Source organism: Chelonia mydas, chromosome 5 (assembly GCF_015237465.2).
Source record: "Chelonia mydas isolate rCheMyd1 chromosome 5, rCheMyd1.pri.v2, whole genome shotgun sequence".
In the NCBI taxonomy this organism is placed as follows: Eukaryota; Metazoa; Chordata; order Testudines; family Cheloniidae; genus Chelonia; species Chelonia mydas.
In genome coordinates, this window is record NC_051245.2 from 80,854,186 (window position 1) to 80,880,561 (window position 26,376).

General features: G+C 44.1%; 1 long non-coding RNA gene across 1 annotated transcript; it reads right to left on the minus strand.

The window, feature by feature from the left end:
- Nucleotides 1–1,256: 1,256 nt before the first annotated feature.
- LOC122466056 lies at nt 1,257–25,924 on the minus strand. Its single transcript, XR_006291272.1, has 3 exons — nt 25,800–25,924; nt 2,464–2,611; nt 1,257–1,752 (listed from the first exon to the last, which is right to left on the minus strand). It is a non-coding gene; the product is annotated as an uncharacterized LOC122466056 (long non-coding RNA).
- Nucleotides 25,925–26,376: the final 452 nt, after the last annotated feature.

The following is a 26,376-nucleotide window of genomic DNA, read 5'->3' on the forward strand; positions in this document are numbered from 1 at the left end:
GGAGGCTGCCTTGTTGTTGGACATAGAAAGAAATGATTCTTGTTGGTATTCACAGAGCAGCTGCAGATGGTGGCGTGCTGGTTCTGGGCCCAAGAAATAAGCAACGACTGGTGAGATTGCATTGTTATGGCTGCAGAACTTTTGGATGCACAAGGCACATTCCTGGAAACATGAGTGTGGAGCTTGTCCCAGGCCTCTGGAGCAGTGACACCAAAATGAAAGCTGCACTGACAATGGAGAAGCTAGTGGTGCTCACTGTGTGGAAGCTTGCAACTCCAGATTGCTACCAACCAATCAGTTTGGAATCATGAAATCCACCACGGGGGTTGCTCTGAGGGCCATCAATTGCATTCTGCTGCTATGAAGGACAGACTCCAGGCAGCGTGCAAGACATAGTGGATTGTTTTGCAGCAATGAGGTTCCCAAAGTGCTGTGAACCCTACTTTAGCACCAGACCACCTTGCCACAGAGTGCATCAACAGAAAGGGCTATTTTTCTATTGCATTGCCAGAGCTGGTGGATCATGGAGGATATTTTACAAACATCAAGATCAGATGGTCAGGGAAGATGCATGAGACACATCTTTAAGAACACAAGTCTGTTCAGAAAGCTGAAAGTATAGGCTCCCTTTCCAGACCAGAGGCTCACCACTGCGGAATGTTGAAATGCTAATAGTGATCCTGGAAGACCTAGCCTACCTCTTACTCCTGTGGCTCATGAAGCCATACAGCAAGGCGCGCTTCAGCTACAAGCTGATCTGGTGCAGAATGACAATTGAACGTGCCTTTGGCCATTTGGAAGGCTGCTGGCACGGACTACTCACGAGTAGAGACCTCAGGATATTTTTTTCCACTAATGGTTATAGCTACCTGCTGCATGCTACATAATATCTGTAAAGCAAAGGGGGAAGTTTCTGCTGGGGTTGAGGGCAGAGGTGGAATGGCTGTCTGCTGAGTTTGAGCAGCCAGATACCAGCGCTGTAAGAAATGCTCAATGGGGAGCCATACGGCTCAGGGAGGCTTGGAAAGACCATTTTAATAGTGAGCCACAGTAATGTTTGTTGCTGTAGTGTGCTCTGCCTGGCAGTGTTTTTGGCACCCTGGTATGAACCTTGTAACGAGTGCTGTGTTTGCAGTAATGTAACATAGCAATAGGTTCATTTGCAATTATCTCTGAATGATGGCAGACCCAGCCAGCAGATGAACTAATAAAGATGAATTAAGTTTCCATAAATAGACTTATTCCAAACAGACATATTTATAACTGAATTAATCTTTATGAATACAGGGAAAAGAACCTTTGAAGGAGAAAAGTCATTTGCACAGAAAATATACACCAACCATGTGTCTCATTCTATGTGCAGGTGTGATTGCTCTCTCCCCCAGGGTGGAGTGGTAGGTGTAAAGCAGGGGCCCTGGACACCATGTGGAATGGGTGGGGGTGGGAAGGTCCCAGAATGCAGTTCTCTATGGGCTGCAGATGGAGGCAAACAGGAGTTTCTAGCATGTGTTTGCTGCTTGAGAAGCACGAAGCATATCCTGCTGCATGTCTCTCTCCTTCTCTCCTCTCCACTCTATCCCTGTCCATTCTGTCTACAAGGGTGATCCTCCAAGCCCTGTGCTTGGTAGCTGAAGCACCAGAGGCTTGCAGGATCTCTTGGAACATGTCATCCCACATGCTCTTCTTTATCCTCCTGATCTGGCTGAGCCACTCCACTGATGTGGACAGAGACCCTCAAGGCCACATTTCCAGCTGCAAAAGATAAAATACACAGAGATACTATTGTGAGTGTATTCACAAGCTCAGTGGAAACTTAGTATACTGAACTCACTCCTCTTGATTGACACAAGCTACAAGCACTACATTCTCACTTCTTGGGATTCATAGAGCATGGCAGCAGTCCCAGCCATGGTGAATACGGCTGGAAGGTGGGGGGGGGGGTGGGGGTTGAGGGGGGAGATGCTTGTGAGCTACCCCATCCATTGTCCCCACTCACCCCCTTTATGCATGAGTATGCATGTTTAGGGCAACTGAATGGAAAACTGGCACAGTTTTCCCCACACGTGGGTATTTTAAACTAATCTCTCACTCCTGAGGGTAACAGAGGCTGAAAGGGAACAGCTCCTGCATGTGCCCAGCTGCAGACTGGGGCCATATGCTGCTAGCCTGTGTGCTGCAATGGTGCCTGCTAAAGTAATTGCTGAGTGGTATGGGAAAGTGTCCTACTGCAGTGGAAGAAATAAGGCAGCTTTTCCCAGAAACCTTTGGCAGAGGATTGCAGACTACCGACAGGAAAGTTTCCTCAAGTTCTCTGTGGTGGATTCCTGGGACAGCCTGGTGCAGCCTAACAGAACAGGGGAATGAGAAGCAGAGAGCAACTCTGCCTCCATTGGTTATTTAAAAAAAAAAAGAATAAAATGCACAGATCTGTCCCTGCAGTAACAGAGCAAACTGCATACTTACCAGGGGTTCCTTCCCCTGCATCAGGTTTGCCTGTACTGCACTGTAGGGACTGGCTTGACTGCTCTGGAATCAACCACTAGATCCCCAGCCACCTGTCCTGCATACTCTTCTTCCTCATCCAACACCTTCTCCTGTTCACTCTGGGGACCTGTGACACCAAAGTATCCATGGGGTTTTTGGGGTGGACTCTCTGCTGAGGATAGCAAGCAGCTCTTTGTAAAAGTAGCATGTCTGTGGCTCTTCACCAGAACGGTTAACCTCCCTTGCCTATGGTATGCAGTGGTGAGCTGGAGCCGGTTCGCGCGAACTGGGTGTTAAATTTTGAAGCAGTTTTAGAACTGGTTGTTAACCCACTTCCCTGCAGGGGGCGCTGATGTTTTGATGGGCTCCAGCTGGGAAGTGATGTAATTCCTCCTCCGGCTACCAGGGGCGCTGTGCTGCGGGAGCCATGTGGGCTGCTGCCTGGCCCTGGGCACAAGCCCTGTTGCTGCTGCTGCTCCCCTGGCCCTGGGGCTCCCAATGCTGCCTGATGGGTCCCTGGCTGCTCTGCTGGGCCTGGGCTGTGTCCTGCTGCTCTCCCCGTGAGTACCTACCACCCTGCCTGCAGCCAGCCCGTCTCCAGCCCCACCCTGCCTGCAGCCAGCCCCCTGCCACACCCCCCTGCTCCACCTGCAGCCAGCCCCTACCTCCAGTCAGCCCCCTGCCACACCCCCCTGCCCTGCCTGCAGCCAGCCCCTACCTCCAGTCAGCCCCCTGCCACACCCCCCTGCAGCCAGCCCCTACCTCCAGTCAGCTCCTGCCCGTCTCCAGCCAGCCCAACACCCCCTTGCCTCCAGCCAACCCTGCACCCTCCTGTCTCCAGCCAGCTCCACATCCCCTGCCCTGCCCACAGCCAGACCCACAACCCCTTGCCTCCAGCTAGCCCTGTCCCACGCCCGTCTGCAGCTGGCCCCATGTCCACTGGTGCCCTGCAGTTCCCAGGGCAGTAACTCTGCACACCTGCTTCAATGAAGGGGGCAGGGAGCAGCTGGGACCCACACATGTGCACGCCCTAGGGTGACCAGACAGCAAATGTGAAAAATCAGGGGAGGGTGTGTGTGTGTGGGGGGGGGGTAATAGGAGCCTATATAAGAAAGAGACCCCAAAATCGGGACTGTCCCTATAAAATTGGGACATCTGGTCACCCTAGCACACCCCCAAGGAGTGGCAGGGACCCACACATGTGAAACGGAGCTCATTTCTAGTTCAGGCCCATCTTTTTTTTTTTTTTTTTTTTTTTTTTTTTTAAAAAAAACTTTAGGCAGGGTTAACATACATCTGTATTTTCCCAGACAGGTCAGGCTTTTTGGTTCTTAAGTTACCGTTCAGGAGGAATTTTTAAAAAATTCCTCCCGGGAAAATACGGACGTATGGTAACCCTGTTGGTACAAAAAAAAAAAATACATACTGGGGCACATCCCTCAAATCAGAACTTTTTATAGGGAACCGGTTGTTAAGATTTTGGCACCTCATCACTGATGGCATGCATGCTGCAGCTCTTTGGCTTTCATGTGGCACTACTGCAGATCTCTTGTAGTGCTTCTCCCCCATGCCCCCAGAGCGCTGCTTGTAGCGGTCTACATTTCTATGGCTGGATTGGAGCTGTCCCTGCACAGTCTCTCTCCTCTTCTGCCCACACACACAGACCCAGGAGATCCACCACCTCCTGTGTACTCCAGGCAGGACCCAGTTTGCAGCATGGAGCCAGCATGGTCAGCAAGGCAGTTGTTAGGTTAGCTCTGTGCCAAGCAAACAGGAAATGGAATTTCAAAAATGTGTGGGGCTTGAAGAGGGAGGAGTGTGGACCTGGCCATCGGGCAGCGAAGTTCAAAACAGTGACCAGAGCAGTCACAATGAGTCATTGTGGGACACCTCCTGGAGGCCACTAAAGTTGAAGTAATGCAGTGTGTACACTGACACTGGGTCGACCTAGCTACATCAACCTAAATGCTGCAGCTCTCTTGGAGGTGGAGTTATGTTGGTGTAGTGGGCACATTAAGTCAATGGGAGCAACATTTTAATGTAGATGATTACAGAGTTAGGTTGATGCAAGGCAGATTATGTCAACCTAACCCTGTAGCGCAGACCAGGCCTTCACCTTCTAATTCATTTAAGGGCTTTTGAAAATTTTACCCTTTGGCTTTTAAGTGCCTAAATCTCATCTAAAAATCTGGAGTTAAATCTAATTTTCAAAAGGTATTTAGGTGTTGCTGGGCTCAGCATTGCAATCCCTAACTGATTTAGGAGCCTAACTCTCCTTTTCAAAAACGAGAGACCCCTGGGGGCTAACAATCTCATTGACAGTTGATGAGATTTAGACTTAAGTGCCTATATCCCTTTTGAAAATGAGAAAAAAAAGTTTTCTAAAAGTAAAGTCTCTACAGTTTTATACACACATTATATTAGACTTTGAACAGTCAGAGGATTCAGTTTAGCAGCTTGAAGCCTGAATCTCCAGAGGTTTTCCAAAATGACTTCAAAGGGGCTAAATAGTGGATTCTGGTGAAAAATTTATCTCTGACACACACACGCAAATGTAATAACCTGACTGCAGCATCAAAGTGGTGTTCTCCTGAAATATGAGTAATCTCCAGTGAAAAGCATGCAGCATTGGTAAATTCTCATGACTATATTTGTGAAAGGGAGCAGCTGAATTCAGAACAGTCAGACTGACTTTATCCAGAAGAACAGGACATTTAACTCAGAATAGCATGCAGAAAACAGTATTGCTTCTTTGCGTAGACTCTGATAGACTTAGACTGACAGCATGTCAGTCTCAAGCTAGAGCAACATATTGGCTGGAATAGCCAGTCTCAAGACAGCAGTCTTATAGTCAAGACACTAAATCCTCAGATCAAATCACCCCTGAAATTTGGTAACATTCCAGTCTGTCAAGAGATCCATGCACTGATAGAAACACTGCCATTGTTGGTGCCAAACTCCAAGCCAATCTTCCTGTGAAGGCCATTGATCATAGAATCTGAAATTCTCCATCTGTTCATATTTTGACTAAACAAATAAATTCTGAATTGTATCTCCCCAAAATCCTAACTCGATCACACTTTTGATGTTTGAACCATCACCCATTAAGTGAGAAATTACTCCATACATTTAATGTTAGATACAGTAATAATGAGAAAAAAGAAGCTGTAAAATATCAAATGTTAAGACTACTAGTCAAATCTAGCTGTCACTTAGATCAGTGCAAGCCCAGTGAAATCAATAGTGTACTGCACAGATTTTGCCCTTGCATCATTTCATATAAGCAAACAGGCTAATGGTAATTTTCTCAATAAAACTGAATAAATTTAGAATACAATTTCAGATATTGAAGAAAAAATTTAAAAATACTCAGTTTAGCAAACAAGAAAAAGAGATTAACTGAATTAAATAAATAAATTCACTGTTGCTCAGCTATATGGCATGAAATTATATTATAATACTGCCTGCTTTGAAAGTGAAAACAGAGGATTTCATTTCTAATGCAACAAGTGTATATACATAGCCTCATGCTGTTGACTGGTTCTAAAGATCTCAATGCCACATCCACTATTTTCTGGAGAGATGCTGGAAAAGAATACATGAACAATGAGCTGAAGTAGGTCTTTGAACCAACGCACATGTAACCCACACACCTCCTGGGTGTGGTGTTCGGTCCTCTCTGCTGGCACCAAGACCACTTAAAGATTAATGAGTCTGCTACAGTCTTAGCTAACAGCCATATGGCTTTTAGCTCATGCACTGAGATTTCAGAAGTCCCAGTTTTGATCCCACTGGCTGACAAATGGGGTCTGTTGGTGTTACACACACAGATGATGGGATTTGAGATAACAGTATAAAAAGCTATTCACAATGGTCCTGATCCACAGCCCATTGAACACAATGGGAGTCTTTCGGTCTCAGATTCCCATTGAGGTCAGTAGGCTTTAGATTAGAACCTGAGCACCAACAACTCCCCCCCTTTCTCAGGATCTGGCTTTCAAATATTAGTCTGAGTAGTCCTCAAATATGCCAGGCCTCTATGTACTGTGCACTGGGCCTGAGTCTAGCTATGCAGTGTTTACATTCAGTGCAGTGAAGAGAAAGACAAAGTGAAAGTTGCTTCAAAGCTGTCTTTGTATACTCTGGGCCAATCCATGGCCAAAACAGCCACCAGCATAATTTAAAGTAAGGGTTCCTTTAGATTACACCAGCTGTTGCTGTACCATAGGGGACTCTGTTTCACAGATGATTTCAGTATTGAAAAATTTGGTTTCATTCCAATTCATAACCCAAAAAACACCACACAACTCAAAGTTTTCCACAGAAAGGAATGGAGCCACAGACACGAAAGCCCTGGAGCCCTGATTCCAAGGTAGTCCAGGAGACACTACTGGGGAGCCAAGCAGGTGAGATGGCTGGAAACCAGGCAGGGTTCTGTCAGAACTTCATCAGAATCAAGCAATTGACAAAAATCTTTTCTGAATTTGGCATTTTTTTTTCTGACTAGCTCTACTATTAACCCCATTATATTGCTAAGTAAACAGAGCAAAATCCTGCCCCACTGAAGACAATGGGAATTTTGCTATGACTTCAATGGGGCCAAGATTTCACCCAGAGAGATTTAATGAGTTCTCCAGGGTCTCCCAATGATTCTGTAGCAGAGCCAGCAATAGACCTCAGAATTATTCCTGACTCCCACTTGCCTGCCTTAACTACAGGAAAACACTTCCTTTGTCTTACATGTGTAATGTATAATTCAAGGGCAGAAATAAACTCTGCTATTTGTTGGATAACAATCCCAATATCTCAAAAGAAGGATTTTTTAAAAAAAATCCTATTAATCTTCCTGCATAGTTACTTCCCATTCACCTCGTTATTCTCTTGCATTTGTAGCGCCTTGAGATCTTATGTGATATTGAACCTTACAGGAATTCTACTTTGTTCCATATACTTATAAAAGGAAGCATACCTCATGCCTAGCAGGTATTTCCATCGGGAACCAAGACAGTTGTTTGCTTTTTATTTTTCAACATATTTTATATTGGATCAAGTGCAGACTAAAAATGAAGAAAAGCAAGCAAATCTGAATGCAGGCTTTATCTCCATTGTTCACCCACCTCCACTGTGCAGTGTCTTAGGCTCTCAGATCACTGTATGATGCTACATAGCGTAGGAACAACAAGGGAATGAGAGTTTTAACTCTGAATTCAGCAGCACTTGAAAGTTATTTTAACTTTAAGAATTGTGTGCATTTCTTGAGGTTTCCAGTACTACTTTTAAAAACCATTTAAAAAACAGTGACGGACAACTGTACATTTCAGGTTATGCCATGTTTCTCAGTACACTGACCCTTGGAAACCCCATCCCCTTGTTATCATTGTAACATCTGCACATCCTACAGTTAAGTAGTAAAAAAAACATAGGGGACGCACTGAATCCACTTCTTTATGGTTCACTGGATACTATATATCAGACCTCACTTTCATTAAATACCAATTTAGAACCTGGGCAAGAGCAAACACCACAGTTTGTTATAATAAATATTTTCTGTGCTTTACTTGCTGCAGCAGGTATGATCTACTGTGCTGTGCATGTTGTTTACATCCACGTGGCCTTACAGAATGCATAAGATCTCTTCATAGTACATCTAATGCTATGGCAGGAGGAGATGCAGGGAAACTCCTGGGCCACTTCCAGGTGAGTCTGTCCTACATGTGGCTGGAGGAAGGCTGCAAAACCTAGGATGTAGCTACAGAGATAAGCCACTTTAAAAAAATTTTTTTAAAAAAGATACTTTTGAGTTGTAGTAAAAGGGCCAAAACCTGAAGCCTTTACTCAGGCAAAATAATCATTGAAATAAATGGGAGTCCTGCTTGCATAGGAACGTCATAGGTTGCCCCATTGTTTGCAATTTTTGTGTTTGCTAGATAACATCATTTTCCCCTTCTTCTCTCTGGGATATAGTGATCCTGTGAACAAGGCTTTGCTTTTGCCATGTCTCTTTGGATGAGAAAGGTCCACCTAGTTCTCTTGTAGCTTATAGACGGATTGGCCATGCCTCTGCCCATCTATGATTACATGGCTCAGCTAGCTTCAGACACTCTGGGTTTGTGCAAGGGTTACAGCTCACATTCCAGTCAAGGACTCAAGTGGCCATAGTGGAGGGGCTGCTCCACACCCTGCCTGAAGCCAAAGAGTGGGTTTGAAAAAGGCCTGTAAACTGAGGGTAAGGCTAAACAAACCCTATTTAATTTGGTGGGGGGGGGGGGAATCATGAATTTCACCCTAACTACAAATACAGCAGCGTTCCATACTTACAGCTAATTTACATCTACTGTGAATTATGGTTATTCTTGCCTGGATTGGTGTCCAAACACTAGTATATCCACTGTCTCCTTGAAATATTTAGTCCACAAACCCAAAATGTAGAGGTTTGGGTATTGTGGGGTTTTTTTTGGAAGCTAACTGGATATGGAACTGTATAGTTTTGCAATACACATGTAGAAAGTCTATGGGACCAATTCAGTAATGCCCTGAGGTCCCTCTGCATAGCTAGGCTGGACAAGGCGGCTGCAGGGCAGGAGTCTCTGCTCTCCCCAGGGAATACTCCCCATGTAGGGGGCCTCTATGCTGGCTACAGAGCTGGCTCATCCAGTTCTGCGTTGCCTAGGTAGGAGCTGTCTTCCCTAGCACAGGGAGCATTCCAATGTGGGACAGAGCAAGGGAGAAGGGACAGGAGGAGATAGTGATTCTACACTTCATCCCTGAAATGGCTTCTAGGGGCCATTGAACTGGGGGTGCATGTTAGGGTAGCTCTGAAAGCTGCCTTAATGTGAGCCAGTGGCCAGGCCAAGCCCTGGCTGCCTTTGAATATTGAAGGTGCAGACCAGGTCCCTCAAGTCCACCTACCACTTGCTCTGGGATGAATCTGGTCTATTTGTTCACTACCCCTTCTTGGGCCTACCAATAGTTCAGATAGAAAACACTCAATTCTGGTCACAAAACCAGCCCACTTCTCAGACTGAAGAGGCTAAAGCTTAATTGAAAGATATTGATAAGTGGCAAATACAGGTCCAAAAGTCAATGAATGCTAGTAGTTCTCATGCAAAAAACACTTATTTGTAATGGTCACTTTAAAAAAAAAAAGCCCCACACACGAATGTCAAGGAAACAGGATAATAGTTTCCTGCTGCTAGGTAAATGCCAAGACAAAGTTGTGGCAGAAATAGAAAATACTGTGTCAGAGTGAAGCCAAGATTCCTCCCCCGCAAAGACAGGAAAATTTGTTCAATGAGTATGTTATCCTGATGAAGTAATTTCTATTATTCAAAGAATTAAAACTAAACAGAAACCAAAGTAATTTTATTATATGCATTGCTTAAGTTCATTGTTCTAATATGTTGGAATTTTTTGTATTGGCTTAAAATAAAAGGTCTGATTATAGGTTGCAAGCAGAAACCAAGCAAAGGATGTTTAAAGAAAACTTCCATTTTTAAATTATACTTCGCCCATGAAAGATCAGCTGACAGTCCTGGAGACTGGAAACCTTTATTTGTTCTCAGAAGAGATATGAGGTGGGTGAGGTCTGTTCAGACTCCCTGACATGTTGCTCTCCTGACTGGAATGGACCATCTGTAAGGATAAAAGGTTAGGTGACTGTCCATTCCTATTCCATCTTTAGCCACCCTGCTGAGACTGTTACAAAATGACAACTGTAGTGCTGTCTTTGTGAGGTATACACTGGGAATGATCTACCTCTGTAGGTTTATTTTTTGTTTTTTATTAAAACCAGCAGAATTGATATTACCAACTCTACTAGCAAACATAGGCTAGCAAACAGCCTGCAGACAAAATGCCTTTTAGCCACTGTCAGCCTGAGTCAGATTTGAATCAGTGATCTAGAGGGGAAAAAGCTTCAAAATCCGGTTACTAAGCCTCTGACTCCTCCAGCCTTCCAAAAGTACATTTAAACAAAAATACTATTATGTGTAAACCACTTGTTCTTACTGATGGATGTTTCATTTCAACTTTAATCAGTAAATAAGAATTAGACATCAACAATTGTGATTGAGTGACATTAATTTTATTAGGTAAAAATCAGAACTAAAATGCTTATTAAAATTTAAGCCTCTTAGTATATATTTGTGAGCAGGAAAGCAATATATTTCCAAATTGCAAGATATCAGCCCAGAACATGATAGTAGTTTAAATTGGAGAGAAGAGCAGTTCAACCAACTGACAATATTCATAAACATACATTTACAAATGTGCTGGGTATTATTTTGCTTTTTATATGTCACAATAAAATTTAATAAGTCATTAAGGTTCTCTTTGCAAATACATTTGTTGCTTCTAAAGTCTTTTAAATTACTGTATTACTTTCAAGTAATATTCAATTAAAAGTAATAAATAGGTAGCTAAATTCAATTAAATGATCAGGGTCTACTACATACTAAACTACAGTAATTTATGCAAAATATTCTGCTTTTTCTTCCTCCTGTCTCTGAGCAACCTATGTGTTGTTCTCCTGAGATATGTAAATTATTGTTTCCATCTGGTTTATTGCCATAAGGGACTGCTTGAGAATTTAGTTTATGAATGCAGGTATGAATAAAAATGTTGCACTTTACTGGAAAGCCTCTATAAAGGGTGAGAGTCTAGTTAAATCCTCTCTCAGCACCCATCCAACACACACATGCAAACACTGGAGGGGTGGGGGGGGAGGTGAGGGGGAGCTATAGGGCTGGGGGTGCTTCTTCAATCTGTCACAAGAGCAATTATCTGGGCTGGAAGAAAGTTACATATCTGCAGATATCAGCCTTTCAGAAATATGTTGCAGCACTGAACAAAGTCCTACTGATTTTAGGTTGGACAATAGGCTGTGGAAATATTAATTCAGTGGTTTCTCAGATGCTGCATTATGTTCTTTAACCTAATGCAGGAATCATTCATTTATGTATTTGTCATGGTCAATAGCTGCCCTAGTGTGGCCATCCTCTCAGGTTAATCCTAGTTGGTTGAGCATGTTTAAACAAAAATAATAGAAGGAGAGAGGAGGAGGAGGTTATGCCATTTTATAGTTACAATTTGAAACTGCCTCATGGGAAGTTCAACACAAATTTTAATCCCTGTTTTCTGTTCATAGTTTCTTGTGGCAGCTCCCAAGTTCTACTCTGAAAATGCCCCACTTACTCATTATTAAAGATTTGTTAAATACTAACTTAATTACTGCATTATTAGTTTCTCATTTAATTAATGAATTAGCAATCCTGTTCATTTAGATATGTGGATTACAAGATACCACCATGTAAAAATTGAGTTTGGCAATCTGGAATGCTGGCATCCGACAGTTGATTTAAAAAATAAATATGCCTAGTCTCTGCACTGCTGAAGACTGCAGAACACCATGAAAGATTGATTCAGTGCATGTTCATACTAAGCATTGGCCCAGACATTAGGTACTGAATCTGGCCATTAGTAAGCATAAAATGAATGAAATACCATAAAAATATTTTAAGTGTTCAAGGTACCAATGATCAGAAAAAAAAAAATCTAAATATAATTTATTACAAAAAATTCTGAGCCTGGCTGGCTAAGTGGCCCAGTGATAGTTTGTGATGTTTGCAAATCTGAATAGCAAGCTTGGATGCCTGTTCCAGATCTGGCAGAAGTAGGAAGTTGCATGGGCAACGCTCAGGACTTTAGGCCAGGTGTAAACCAGCAGAGCACTGCTGAAATCCATGGCACTATGGGGAGTTCCACCAGCTGAGGATCTGGCCCTTAAAGTGCAACTGATTAACACTGCTGAATGACAATTCCTGCTCTGCTAGGAACAGCATTCTAGGCTGAAAGACGCTCCTGCTAGCAAACAGGCATTTTGCCTCCTCAGGAAAGAAAGATACCTGTGATTACAGTGTGCTTTTTAGGCCCCAGCCCTGAGTCGGCAAGAATAGAGAGGTCCACCACGCATTGTGCCTCAGTCTTTTTAAAAAAAGACTGAGGAGTCCTTGTGGCACCTTAGAGACCACCACATTTATTTGGGCATAAGCTTTCATGGGCTAAAACCCACTTCATCAGATGCATGGAATGAAAAATACAGCAAGTAGTATAGATATCTATCACAGGACATGAAAAGATGGGAGTTGCCTTACCAAGTGGGTGGGGGGTCAGTGCTAACTAGGCCAAGTCAGTTAAGGTGGAAGTGGTCTATTCAACAATTGACAAGAATGGGTGAATATCATGAGAGGGAAATTACTTTTTGTAGTGACCCAGCCACTCCCAGTCTTTATTCGGGCCTAATTTGATGGTGTCCAATTTGCAAATTAATTCCAGTTCTGCAGTTTCTCATTGAAGTCTGTTTTTGAAGTTTTTTGTTGAAGAATGGCCACTTTTAAGTCTGTTATTGAGTGTCTAGGGAGACTGAAATGCTTTCCTACTGTTTTTTGTTTGTTTGTTTTTTTAAAAAAAAAGTCTACCATTGCTGTAGAGTCAGTGCATCTCCAGCAGTGTTAATAGTAAGACCACCCTGGTGGTAGACAGGTTGCTACATTATCTAAACATGCAGAGAGCATGTGCAGACAACATACTGGTTAAAACTCCAGCAGCCTAATACTACACCAGTGCTCTCCCCATTGCTAGAGGGGTTGCTTCAGTACAATTGCAGTGGAGGACAGTTTAAAGAAAAATTATAGTGTAGAGATGGCCAAGGAGGCACAATATCTCCCTAGTCTCCCCATTGCACAATGGGATACATGTGATGTGCCATGTGTTAGTGTAAACCCTCTGCAAGCTGCTATAGAAGAGCAGGTCCAGGGCCTTGGCTCCTACCCAGCTCCCCTGACTCCTTTGTTGGATTGTGGGCTCTTGGATGTCACATCAAATGAGCAACCTTTTCACTTACTCAAATGCAGTGGTTCAGACTATGCACAAGAAGAGTTGGCTCTGTGTCTGACCTCATCTGTAGCCCTGCATGAGGGATAGAGTCATAGGGTTAGAAGGGACCACAAAGGTCATCTAGTCTAACCCCCTGCCAAAATGCAGGATTTGTTGTGTCTAAGCCATCCAAGACAGATGGCTAGCCAGCCTCCTTTTGAAAACCTCCAGTGAAGGAGCTTCCATAACCTCCGTAGGCAGTCTGTGCCATTGGCCTACTGTTCTTACTTAGAAAATATTTCCTGAGGTTTAATCTAAATCAATTGCTGTAGTTTGGACCTGCCCTCTGTGGCAAGATAAAACAACTCTTCTCCATTTTTTTTAAAAAATGGCAGCCTTTCAAGTATTTGAAGACCACTATGATATTCCCCCCTTTATCTCCTTTTTTCCAAACTGAACATACCCGTTTCCTTCAGTCTTTGCTCATATTGTTTGCATGCCATCCATTTGGTCATCTTGGAAGTTTGTCTCTAGATACTTTCCAGTTTCTCTATATCCTTTCTACACATGGAGTACTGTGTCCAATTTTGGTCATCAATCTGAGGCCTAAGCAATCCTACTATAGGCATACTCTGTCTCTTAAAGACAAGTAAAAGTATAGATTTAATAGAAAAATGGAGTAGTCTTTCATGAAGGAATGATAGTAAATTATTGCATCTCTTTTGTAAATTTCCTCAGATATCTGATCCCAGGAGCTCACCAAATTTAGTCAGCTAATCTGGGCCCCATTTGGGGGCCCGGCTTAGCAAACAGGAGAGCCAGGTGGCACTGGGTAGGGTATTAATACAAAAATAAAAAGAGGGAAAAAGTGAACACACAAATCAGGGACACAAAACTCTGCCTACAGAAAGCAGATACTTGCTCAGGCAGCCCTGCATAAATCCTGACCTGTGGCATCCAGCCTGCCGTTTCTGAGCACAGACTGTCTGTAGTGCCAAATTATGGCAGTCATAAAAAAGGGACTATGATGGAGCTGCAAGTCTCATTTTCCTTTCGCTGTGGAATAGGATTAGAACTCAAATTCTGCTCATTTATACTGGTGACTTCATCAGAGTTACTCTGGAGCTACATCAGTGTAAACAGGGTAGAATTTACTCTACAGCTCTTGAGAGATGCCAAGCTACTATACTAACTCCTGAGAGGAAATCAGTCTGTCCAATGCACACAGTTTTATTGAGCCAAACTTCAAAACACAGCCCTATAAGTCTCTAAATAAAGGTTTTCAAAAATTCAATACATCTTTATTGAAATGCATTAGATGTCAGGTTGTTGCAAAGTGCCCCTTCATGCTCTAGACTTTTTAATAAGCATCTAAATATATTGGGAAATGGATATTTAATGTATTAGTTTTTTTTTATAACTGCAATACATGCCTGGACTTGCTTTTGGGCTAGTGGTCAGAAAAAAGGATCCTGGTCTTTGATCTCTCTTCTGTGCTGTAGGCTTGAGTAAGTCCTCTCAGGTTACGTCCACACAGCAATTAAACACCCAGAGCTGCTGATGCTCACAGAACTCAGGCTGCAGTGCTGTAAAATTGCAGTGTAGATATTCAGGCTTGCGCCCAAGCTCCAGCCCAAACCCGAACATCACAATTAGACAGCCCCGTAGCCAGGATCCCACAAGCCAGCATCAGCTGACATGGGCCAGCCATGGGTGTTTAATTGCTGTGTAGACAAACCCTGTCTCCTTTTCCTCCAACTGCAAAAAAATGGGAGTTCTAGATCGCTCTTTCCCATAAACTATTTCTTACTGTGGCCATGATTTATCCATTCTAGCACAGAGCAGCATAAACTGCAACCCAACATCTGCCCCGCTCCCACCCACCATATCAGGACTGTAGGGTAGGCTGTAACTCTGGGGTTGGGATTCACCCAGAGAAAGGTGAAGCAACGGTTTATTGCAGGGTGGGGAGCAATTTTAAGTTTGCAGCTGGGGATCTATTGGACCTCTGCTATCAGAAGCTGCCCACAGTTTGCATTGAATTCATACACATCCTTGCTGACCAGCATTGCCTATGTTGTGGCTGGGTCCAGCCCCCCCCCCCCCCCCCCCCCCCCGCACACACACACACCCAGGTAGTACAGGAAGTTTGGGAGCCTTACATTATTTCAGCCTCCTCCTAGATTGACTTTCTGCCTTTGAGGGTCAACAGTTCTAGCATGGGAAAGGCCATCTGAATTACATTTAGAATTTGCTCAAATACAATGGCCTAGATAAGATAAAAGATTGTCAAGTCCAAATGTTTAAAAAGCATTATTTACAGGCTATTGTTTTCCTTTTGTCAATATTAACACTGTATCTGAAACCCCAACCTTGTTTTCTCCAGATAGCAACTGTACATTTCATTGTGGTAGGTCACCATCAGATATTGACTGCCGCTTAGCATAGCTGATTTGCTTAGCCATTAGATTTATGCTACCATTTTATCCAATTATTCTTTGACATTTGCCTTTTATAGGAGACTGATGAGATTTTCCCCCTCAAAAAAAGAAAACGGGGAGGGGGGAAGAAGAGAAGAAATCTCCTTTAAATTACAGTAAAGTAACTGACAAGCCCATGGAAGTGAAATCCCCCAGAAATATTTTTGGAAAAGGTTCCATGGAGCCAGACTGTAATTAAGAAACTCCTAAAATGAGATTTTAGACATTTCACCATATATTCCAACTACAATGAGATGTTTAAGATTTTTTTTTTAAAAAAAATCAGTTTTCTATATCCTCTCTGTGGCAGAAGACCGTTGATTTAAAAGCCTATGTTTCTCTTGCTTTTTTACCTTATAAACTCTTCAAGCCAGAGATTGTCTTCCTGTTTTTGTGAACTGCACTTAGCTGGGGTGGGGGAGTATGCGGGGTGTTACTGTCTACCCGCTTTATGTGGTGGCATGTGACTGTTTCTCCTGGGAGGGGGGAAAGACATGGATCTTAGATGGAGTCTGCTCTGCTGTTTTATGGCAGGCATGGCTGTATGGGAAGAACCAAATGCATAATCCTCCTAGAAACCCTCTGATACTTCTATTCAGCAATATCTCACACAGAGCCCAGCTCTGAGCTCTAAGACCTTCACCCCGAAAGGCACTTTGGCCCAAGCTTGGCTGGAGAATAAATGGAAGGAGCTGTGCTAACATGAGGGAGTGAGGTTCAGAGTGTAGTAGGAAGCCATGGGAACTCCTCTTGATCCCACAGACTCTGAAGTTTCTCTACCATCTATAGCACTTGACTCAGGATCAAGGGACAGCTGCAGAAAAGCTATACTCTATTCTGCAAGGCAAGCAAGCCTAGCCAATGGGATGATTTGTATGAAACTTTGTGGGTTCAAGTTCATAGAGTTTTCTGCCTAACTTCTGCAAAGTTGCAGATCTTTATACTGCAGGGCAGGATCTGACCCAAAAATCATTAGCAAAATATTTTTATTTTTCCTTATAAGAGGGCACTATTTTATATTCATGATTCCTACAAAAGTCCATTTGAAATTCAGTGTTGAAAAGTCATCATTCTATTGAGCATTGTACTCCGGCTTTTGTAAGTAGAAAGGAGTGTTACAAATTCCCTGCACTGAAGTTTGGATTCTGAATCTCGAGGCAGACCATTTATTATTCTGTAGACCTTGATGCTTGTAATTGATGTCAGTTTTAGAATTTGTTAAAAAGAGTACTGACTAGTGAAACTTCATGCACCCTTTGTAGAACATTAGTGAACTATTAGTTTTTTTTGTTTGTTTGTTTTTTTAATTAGGATCAGCACATTAAGAGGTTGGTAGAGGTAGATCTCTGTTCGGCAGAATGACCCATTCTGTCTGTTAAGTTCCTAAACTATTTGATCTTCCTGGTTAAAACATCACTTCTATATTTTAGAGACAATCTGTTCATGAAATAAAGGTCCTACATCAAGAAAAGCGGTATTGGTTATAAAACAGTTTAAAAATAAAAACAAAACAGCAAATTGCATAGTAAGCACCAATCCAGCTAGTTTTAATGAAAAAAAAAATCAAACTTCCATTAAAAGGCAAATTCTCACTATTTCTAGTTCATGGTTTCCAAACATTTTTAACTGCCCTGAATGTTTATCCATTAATTCTATGTCATGTGGTATATAGGGAGTCTATCAGGGAGTTCAGGTCCAACGGTTAGATTTTTGGAAAAGCATACAAAGCTTTACAAGGCCTATAACTGTACAAATGTTTCTATTGTGGTAGCACATTGGAGCCCCAACCTAGTTATGGCCTCTAGGTGCTAAGCACTGTACATACATATGGTAAATGACAGTCACTACACCTAAAGAACAGGAGCTGTCATTTACTAGGTGTGCATACAATGCCTAGTACTAGTGAAGCCCAGCCTGGTGAAGGTGTCCAACTTCTACAACATCATAAGTTTTCTTCCAGATAGAATCTGTTATAACACAAGAGCATAGGTGCCGACTTCTGCTGGCGCTGGTGGGTGCTTGACACCCCTGCACCCCGGCCCCACCCTGCCCCCATTCCAATCCCTTCCCTAAAGTCCCCACCCCATCCCCTGAGCACGCTGCATTTCGCACTCCTCCCCGCTCCCTCCTGGAGCTTGTTATGCCATGAAATAGCTGCTTTGCAGCTGCAAGCTCTGGGAGGTAGGTGGAGAAGCGGGGATGCAGCGTGCTCAGGGGAGGAGGCGGAGGTGAGGTGGGACAGGGAGGGGAGCTTGGCTGCTGTGCAATTTTTCCCCTGTGGGTGCTCCAGCCCTGGAGCATCCACGGAGTTGGTACCTATGTACAAGAGTATTGTACAACAAGCAATGAAACCAGCCATAAACAGCTTGAAATGGAGTGATTAAATTAAGTGAAATTAAATTTAAATTACAATGACACCTAAAAATCATTAATACAAGTAAGGGGGAAGAGAAGTTAAATAGCCCTTGGTTACACTAGCTCCCACTAATGTAACCTAGGTCCTGTGGTGGACAGTCTGCCCCAACCAGGAGAAGGGATGTTCATGCTAGCGCAAGGAGCCTTCTGCTCCAATGGAGGCTGGCTGCAGCCCAGAAAGGAAGCAGGGTTTGCTATGGAAGGGATGTTGCAAGGCCCGACAGATCTGTGGACTGAGTGTTTTTCCCAGGCAGCATCTGCAAGCAGGACATGACAATTAAGCTAAAGCTTCTGTCCTCTGGGAGGATGTTTCATTTGTTGTTTATAGTTAAAGTCAATGTGACTGTGTGGGAATCACATGCACCCATAAGTGTCTGTCCCCTCAGGACCGGATTCTTCCACCCTTACACAGGATGAATAGTTCCTCGCCCCATGAGGCGAGTTAATGGGACTGCTCAGAGCAAGGTACCACTCAGTGAGAGTAAGAGTGGTAGAATATAGCTGTTAATGACTTTAGATCTTTCAGGGTTTGGAGATCTATTAAATACTAGACTAAACCCATAGATGGGGATACCTCCAAAGGAATACTGACAAGCATAATTTCTCTCTGGAGTCCCCTGTTGCACTGGGGTATGGGATGTGGAAGAGTAATTTACTTCACCCCTTTTCAGGCAGCAGAATACTCCCCATCCCTCTGCTGGCTGGTGGGGTGAAGGGAGGAGACAGACCCCTACCCCTACTGAGGTACTGTCCTGTGGTTGGGCAATAAGCACCAGCTGTACATGGAATTCCAAGCCTGCTGTGACACAGAATCTCACAATGCTCTCCCAAGGGCAGTGTGGTTCTAGTCCATATTTGTCCCCTCTAGAGAGCTGAATCAAAAAAATCATATGCTCTTACCCTCAGCAAGTTTGGGAGCTGTAGCTTTTCTCCCTGAAAAGGCATTTTTCTGACACCACTTCAGGATAGCGAGCTTGCCATCAGTGGGACCTTATTCATATTGGGAGTAGCCACACATGTATGCTTGAAGGATTCAGCCTGAAGTCAGACTTTGGACAGGAGTGAGAAAATGCTTACAGGACAGGATCCTTATAAAGAGTCTAAAATCCACATCTTTTTATGGGACATTGGGACTGTTTAAAAATCCTGACTTAAGGCTCAACCCCATCTTTGTAGAGCTTAGCTGAACTTCAAGAAGCCCCATGAGAATCCATGTTGTTAATCAAAGTCTTGGGAACAAACAAAAGCTTTAGGCAAAATACACTTATGCTTACATGTGTTTTAGCTGACTTGTCAGTACCCAAGCACATTATACATTAGATGTTGCAACCAAAAACATTGTGAGAACATCTGAAAATTATCTATTAATATTGCTCAAGGGGTTTAGATTACACTGCACACCTAGTGCCCATAGAGGTTTTTCCTCCATCCCCCTCCACAAGTTAGGAACTGCAGTCTGGAGAGGAGAACGCTGATCCATTAGTCCAGCCCTTCTGAACTTATTTCAGGATTTTTGTATATTTTACTTGTTATTCTCCCTTGATATTTTCTGAATACATGCTTTCTTGCAGGGTCGTTGGGAGCAGGTCTTTGTAGAAGTGTTGTGTATGTACCGTAGGCCCAGAATATTAATAGTTCAGTTTTAAATATCTGGATGCAATGGGGTTTAGTAACAAAATTCTGAAGCCTTTCAACCCTGTACCAGGAACAGAATATGAGCCCAAATTGGTAGTGGTTGAAAGTTATATTCTGCCAGCTCTTTCATAGCCATATGAAATGATTTGGTGGCCTCGGTCTGATTCCCAGTGAACAAGTGTCCCTGACAGTTGGCACTGGCCATCTAGGCAGCCTCAGAAGGGAAGTCAAGGACTGAATGACTCCTACAGGTGATCTTTCAAAGCTGAGATTGGCCCACCAGTGTGTCTCAATGTAAGGGAGCCTATCCTGTAGATTTCAGTTTCCAATTCTGTTGGTATACTTTAAGAAAAAAATCATTTATAAGTTTCTGTGAGAATCATATGCAGCCAAGGTAGGGCTGCATAAGGCACTGAAGATGCAACTACAAGTGGAATAGGACTTTTTTTAATCAAGACTGGAAGTTTTTTCTAAAAAAGATGCTGTAGTTGATTTCAGAGAATTCCTCTGGCCTGTGTTATGGAAGAGGTCAGAGTAAGTGATCACAATGATCCTTTCTGGCCTTATAATTGGATGACCAGACATCCCATTTTTAAAGGGACAGTCACATATTTAAGCCCTCTTGCAGGTGTCCTGACTTTCTTTAAAATGGGCAAATTGTCACATTTTCTGTCTCTTCCCCCCTCCCCCCAGCACTGGTGGGTCTTGCTGCTGGTCCCCGCCCACCCACCAGCGGTGAGTTGGGGAGGGGGTCCAGTGGCCGACCTTGGGGGTGAGCGTGCAAGGCTAGTGGTGGGGCAAAGCTGCAGCGCACTGAGCCAGGTGCTCCCCTTTCTGGTCCACCAGCGCAGCCTCCACTGTATACCAGCTCTCGGCCAGCAGGGCGTTTCCCCCGTCCCGCTTCTGGCCAGCACTGGCTGTGTGTTGCGGTGGCTGGTGACTGCAGGCAGGCCCAGGCAGTGCTGGTTATGTGTCTCCTCTGTTGCCCACCCATTGGCCCTTTATGTGCCTCCTCCTCTCGCTATCCTCCCCCTGCTTTGCCCCTTCGCACACACCCCAGCCCTGCTGTTCCTCCCAATCCCCCTCCCCTGGCAAGGCACATCCTGCTCCCAGCACCATGCAGAGAACCAGCCCCTGATCAGAGTGCTCAGCTGACCAAGAGCCTGGCCAGCAGGCTCCTTCCTTCCCTCACTGCCTCTAGCTGGGCCAGCACCCTGGGAAAGCCCAATACCCTCCGGCCAAGATCACTGGCCACGAGGAGCCAAGCCCTGCGTGTGCCAAAGCCCCACACAGTGCTGGCATGGGGAAGCCTCTCCACTGGAGTGGGGAAAAGGGGGGGATGGAGACAGGGAAGTTATTTCCAGCCTGTTCTCACCCCAACCCTGCAGGCTCCATAGCACCCTCTTCTCCCCTCCCCACACCATGGGTTCTGCCCCCAGGAAGTGTGGGGCTGCTCCATCCCTGAGACACCCTCCCATGCTGAGCCACCTCTCTGGCTGAAGCCCCTGCAGTCAGGTTCCCTGGGCCTTGGTGCACAATGCATTTTTAGGGCTTAATCCCCACTGTAGCTGGGGACAGGAGGTGGCTGGGTTATGTCAGTGGCCAGGTTATGTCAGTGGCCAGCAGCAGCCTGGAAGGTGTTTGCTGTCTTTTGAGCTGCTTCCAGCCACTGGGGGGAGGAAAAGACACAGGCCAGGTCATCCCTTCCCCAACTCCTCCTCCCCTGCAGCTGGAAGTAGCTCCCGTCCCTTCCCTCCCACACAGTGCCGAAAGGTGGCAGCTGACCGCATTCTGGTGTGAACCTTGGCAGAAATCTGGGGAGGAGGAGGATCATATGACCCTGCGTGGGGCCTCAGGAAGACATGGCGCCAGGTACCAGGAGAGACGGGTCCATCCTGGGGGTCCAGCAAGCCAGCTACACACAGAGGTGAAAGTAAGCCAACGTGACCCTGCCGCCACTACACCAGGGCTCCAGCAGCGGGGCTCAGACAGCGATTTAAGGGGCCTGGAGCTCCACTGCAGTAGTGGTGGCTGGAGCCCCGGGCTCTTCAAATTGCCCCTGAGCCCCGGGGCTCCGAGCCACCTCTGCAGCTGGGAGCCCCAGCGGTGATTTAAAGGAGCTGGTGCTCCCAGCTGGAGCCCCGAGGCCTTTAAATCTTTAAAGGCCCTGCCTCTTCCAGTTGAGGCCATACCTCTTCTGGTTGAGGCCACGCCCCCGCTCAGGACCCCGGTGTACCGGTAAGTCCTTTAAGTTACTTTCACCCCAGCTACACAGAATTTCTTTCTAACAGGGGCTCAGTCAACGTGATGTTAAACATTTGTACTGCATAGTTCTGATTTGATATCTGTTGAACTCACTTGAATACGAGTAATTTTACCAGGTGTCCCATATTCAGCAGAGAGAAATATGGTCACCCTACTTATAATCTATGAGTTCACACTTGCTGCAGCAATAGGGCCATGAGCCATGCTTCACCTCCTCCCTCCCCAACATTCATGTACCTTACTACTTGAATAAAACAATAAACTTTAGATACCCTTTATACAAGAGTGTTTTTCCAACAGCGATGGGCAAAATCTGCAAGTTCTAGCTGTAGTGTAACAAAGCATTGTGATCTGGATAACTATTTGTGAAAGGCAAATCTCTGAAAGTTCCAAGTTCTGATCAAATCAGAGCTTAAAGCTTATATGTTAGTGAACTATCCATCTCTGTCAGATCTGCAAAAGTATGCCAGAAACACCATGAGATTACCAGAAAGGCTTCTATTTTGGCTTTCCTACAACCCTGGACTTGATTCTCCACTTGCACCTTGCTCAGTCGTTACTTCCTGTGCAAGGCAGGTACAAATTCCATATGCTGGTGTAAGTGGCCACACAAGGTGCAGGACAATTTCGTATCAGCCAGAACGAAGTGTAGATCTATGCAAAAATAAAAGCTAACAGGACTGATTCACCATTGTGCTACTCCAGTTTTATGCTATTAAAACTCCAGGCAGCATGTATCATTCGAGAGCAATTGTGTCACTGGAGGACTCATCACAGTTGTGCAGTAGCAATTACAGAAGGACATTGATGCTGCTTCAAGTGTTATTAGCACCTGATCAGATTTCTACTTAGAAATCCATGGAGATTAGACTAGTGAATGGGTATTGTTCACCACCCTTAATCTCCAAGAACTAGAGTTTGAATTCCCCAAATAAATCTGTCAGAGGAAGCACTTGGAGTGGCAGGGAGAAGGGAATGTGCTAAAATCGGAGGATGTCATCTTGTGCCTGCTGAGTCAAAAACATAAAGTTTATACTTCTGACTCAGGGTAGGTCTACAGTACACAGCAAAAAAAAAAAAAAAAAAAAAAAAAATGTATCAATGAGAATCAGAGCCCAGGTCAACAAATTCAGGCTTGTGCTGCAGGAGTGAAAAACAGCAGCATAGATGTTCAGGCTCAGGTTGGAGCCTGGGCTCCGAGTCCCAGCAAGGGGGCAAGTCTCCAGCTGAAGTATCCCTGCTGCTATTTGCAGCCTTGAACCTCAAGCCCCACAAGGGCAAGTCAGACTGTGGCTCTGAGACTCTACCCTAAATTAGTTCATATTTTAGCCCAAAAGGGGAGAAAATAAAACATAAAATAAAGTTTGAGAAATCTGAGTTAAGAAAAACCAATGTAAAAACTATATTCTGACCTCTTGTAAGTATTGTATTGCAGCTCTGCAGGTGTTACACTTCTTCCATTTCCCCCCCAGTAACCAGACAGAAATTAAGAGCTGTTACCTGGAATCTAGTTCATCTCTTCTCAGTCAGCCTCATTAAAAATTTAATATCTGGACTTCCAGTGATCATTTACGACAAGTAGAAATATATCTTCTAAAATCCTCAGAAATCACGTTTTCCTGGGACAAACATCCCTCTTGTAATAAAATTAATTGTCAGAGTTGTGAAGCCAGTAAAGCACTACAATGAATTTGTGCTGAAGACAACCATCTCTCTAACAAAGATTCTGGCTGAAACATCCAGAAAGTAGCAAAAAAACAGTAAGTTTAAAATGCAATTAAAACCACAAAATAAATTTGTGCTTAAAATTATTATTGTTGGGGACCAAAAGCTGGAAGCAGCACATACAGAACACCAGAGTTAATATGCTTGACACATCCATGGCGCTTGCTGAAAGGCCACAGTCTGCATTAGCGGCATCAATTTGTGGCTGAGAAAAACAAAACAGGGCCAACATTTTCATATTTGGCAGTCTGAAGCAAGTCACCTGAACCCAGATTTAAGCCCCTAACAGCTGATTTTCAGAGTTGCTGCACACTTGTCAATCAGCTGTTCTGGATGCTCAGCATGTCTGGACAATCTGATCACTTTTATTTAGAAACCTCAATATGATTTAAGCGCCTAGTTTTAGGCATCATTTGAAAGTGTGGGTTTACATTATTTTGTTCTCTGCTGCTGTAAAGCTAGGCAGATGTACCATATCAAATATAATTGAAATGCTGCACTAGGACTCAGGAGACCCAAGTTCTGCTCCAGCTCTGCCACTGGGTGACAAATCACATCACCTTTTGGTGCCTCAGTTTCCCAATCTGTAAAATGGGGATAACAATACTTCATTTGTAAAGCACTTGGAGATCTACTGAAGATAAGTGTAATACGAGAGATAGCAAAGCTCTGAAAAGCTGAATACCTAGCATCAATATAGTTAATGCACAGGCAAGGAACTAACAACCAAAAGCTAAAAGCCTTGTTAGTTTCAAGTCCACTGAAACAGAATAGACTCAGTAGGTGTTTTATCAGCAGGACATAGTGCTTGCTCTTGTAATGTGCAGTAAGCACAGAGATACACATATGAGTGAAAGGTCAAAAGTGATCAACAGGGAGAGTAGGGGAAACCTGATCCTGCATTAATGCATACTTGACAGTAAGCAAGTGGGCACACAGTAGGCTTGAGATTTAATTCTGCTAAGTGCAGAGGACTATGCCTATTGCTGATCATCATGACCGTGCATAGTTTCTAGTCAAACTAGTGCTGAAACACAACCACCTGGGACTCCATCCCAGGCATTACACAGTGATTTGCAACATTAAAGCTAAAGTATTTAGAGAGGGGGGGTAGAGGGGAGGAAATATCTTCAATTATCTAAAAGAACTGAAAACTATGGAGCAGATTCTGATACCTAGCATGAGTAAGGGTAACATCTTATTCCACAAGTAGTTCCACTGACTTTAAGTAGTAAGGTGCTAGTCAACATGAGAAAGAACAACAGAATCTGGAGACTATATTATATACTTACACAAAAATGATCTCATACAAAAACCTACATTAATGTGTCACTAAGGTGGCTGGTGACCATTCTAAAGAAACCAACAGTAAACTCATTCTATAATTTCCTATATTTTATTTCCCAGACTTCTAAAGTCACTTCCTCTTCCATACATATTACAGTAAATAGTCACATATAAATATTAATAGGACATCTTTACTGGCAGCCATAAGTTAACTTTGAATTTGACTTCAGCCACAGCCCTGAGCAAGAAGTGATGCATAAATCCAGCAGTAGCGCTGGAAGATGCTGTGACTCAGATACATTCCGTTGAGGAACAGGAAGAATATATAATTGACTAATTCCTCCCTGGCATCTTCCATAGCTCTTACAGGGTCAGTAATTTACTCTGGCCATTGCTACCTGCATAGCTGTGGCTCTCCTGCTTCCTCCCCGACCAGTCTCTGCCCACCGGCTCCAGGGAAAGATCAAACAGATGAGTAGCATTGATTCACCTACATGCCTGGACCGATAATCCAGGTAACCCAAGACATAGTGTAGGAGGATGTCAGAGGTGCCTCTCAAGCTACCTTGCAAGCAGCACTATCTAGCGTGATCTCCTACTCACAAACACAGTCTCTTACTTTTTTACCACATGTACCTTTAATCCTCAATTTCCTGGCTTGAGCACAGGGAGCCTTTCACACACAGCTTTCTTTCCTCTACACAGCTCACCCTCTGGGTTTCTCTCTTACTGCCTGTTCCTTCCAATTATATATATTCCCCATTCCTAAACCAATTACCTCATAGCCCATCAATTGCCACCAAATGTCAGTAATCCCCACCAGTAACAGGTTGATTGCATGCAATTAGTCCTACAGGCTTCTCAATGCTGCAGCAAGCTCAGTGACTAGGGTGCTACAACTAGCCCTCTGTCACAGAGGGGTTCTTAATCACTCTCTTCTGCAGGCATTTAGTCTGAGTCACAATCTAGCTAGCTCTTAGTAGCACGCAGCAGAAACAGATGTAACCGTAGGTTCTACCTTACATAAAGTGAACAGTGTTGTGGAAAAGTAGAGCACCAAGTTCTATACAGCATTCCGTAGCCTTGTGAATATAGTACAAGAACTCAGTGAGAACATGCACTCTCTAACTGAAGCAGTGAAAGGTTGCAAAGGCATTGTGTCCCCGAGCGATACTACGCAGATCTCTAACACTTTTGTACCTTGTCAGGCCAA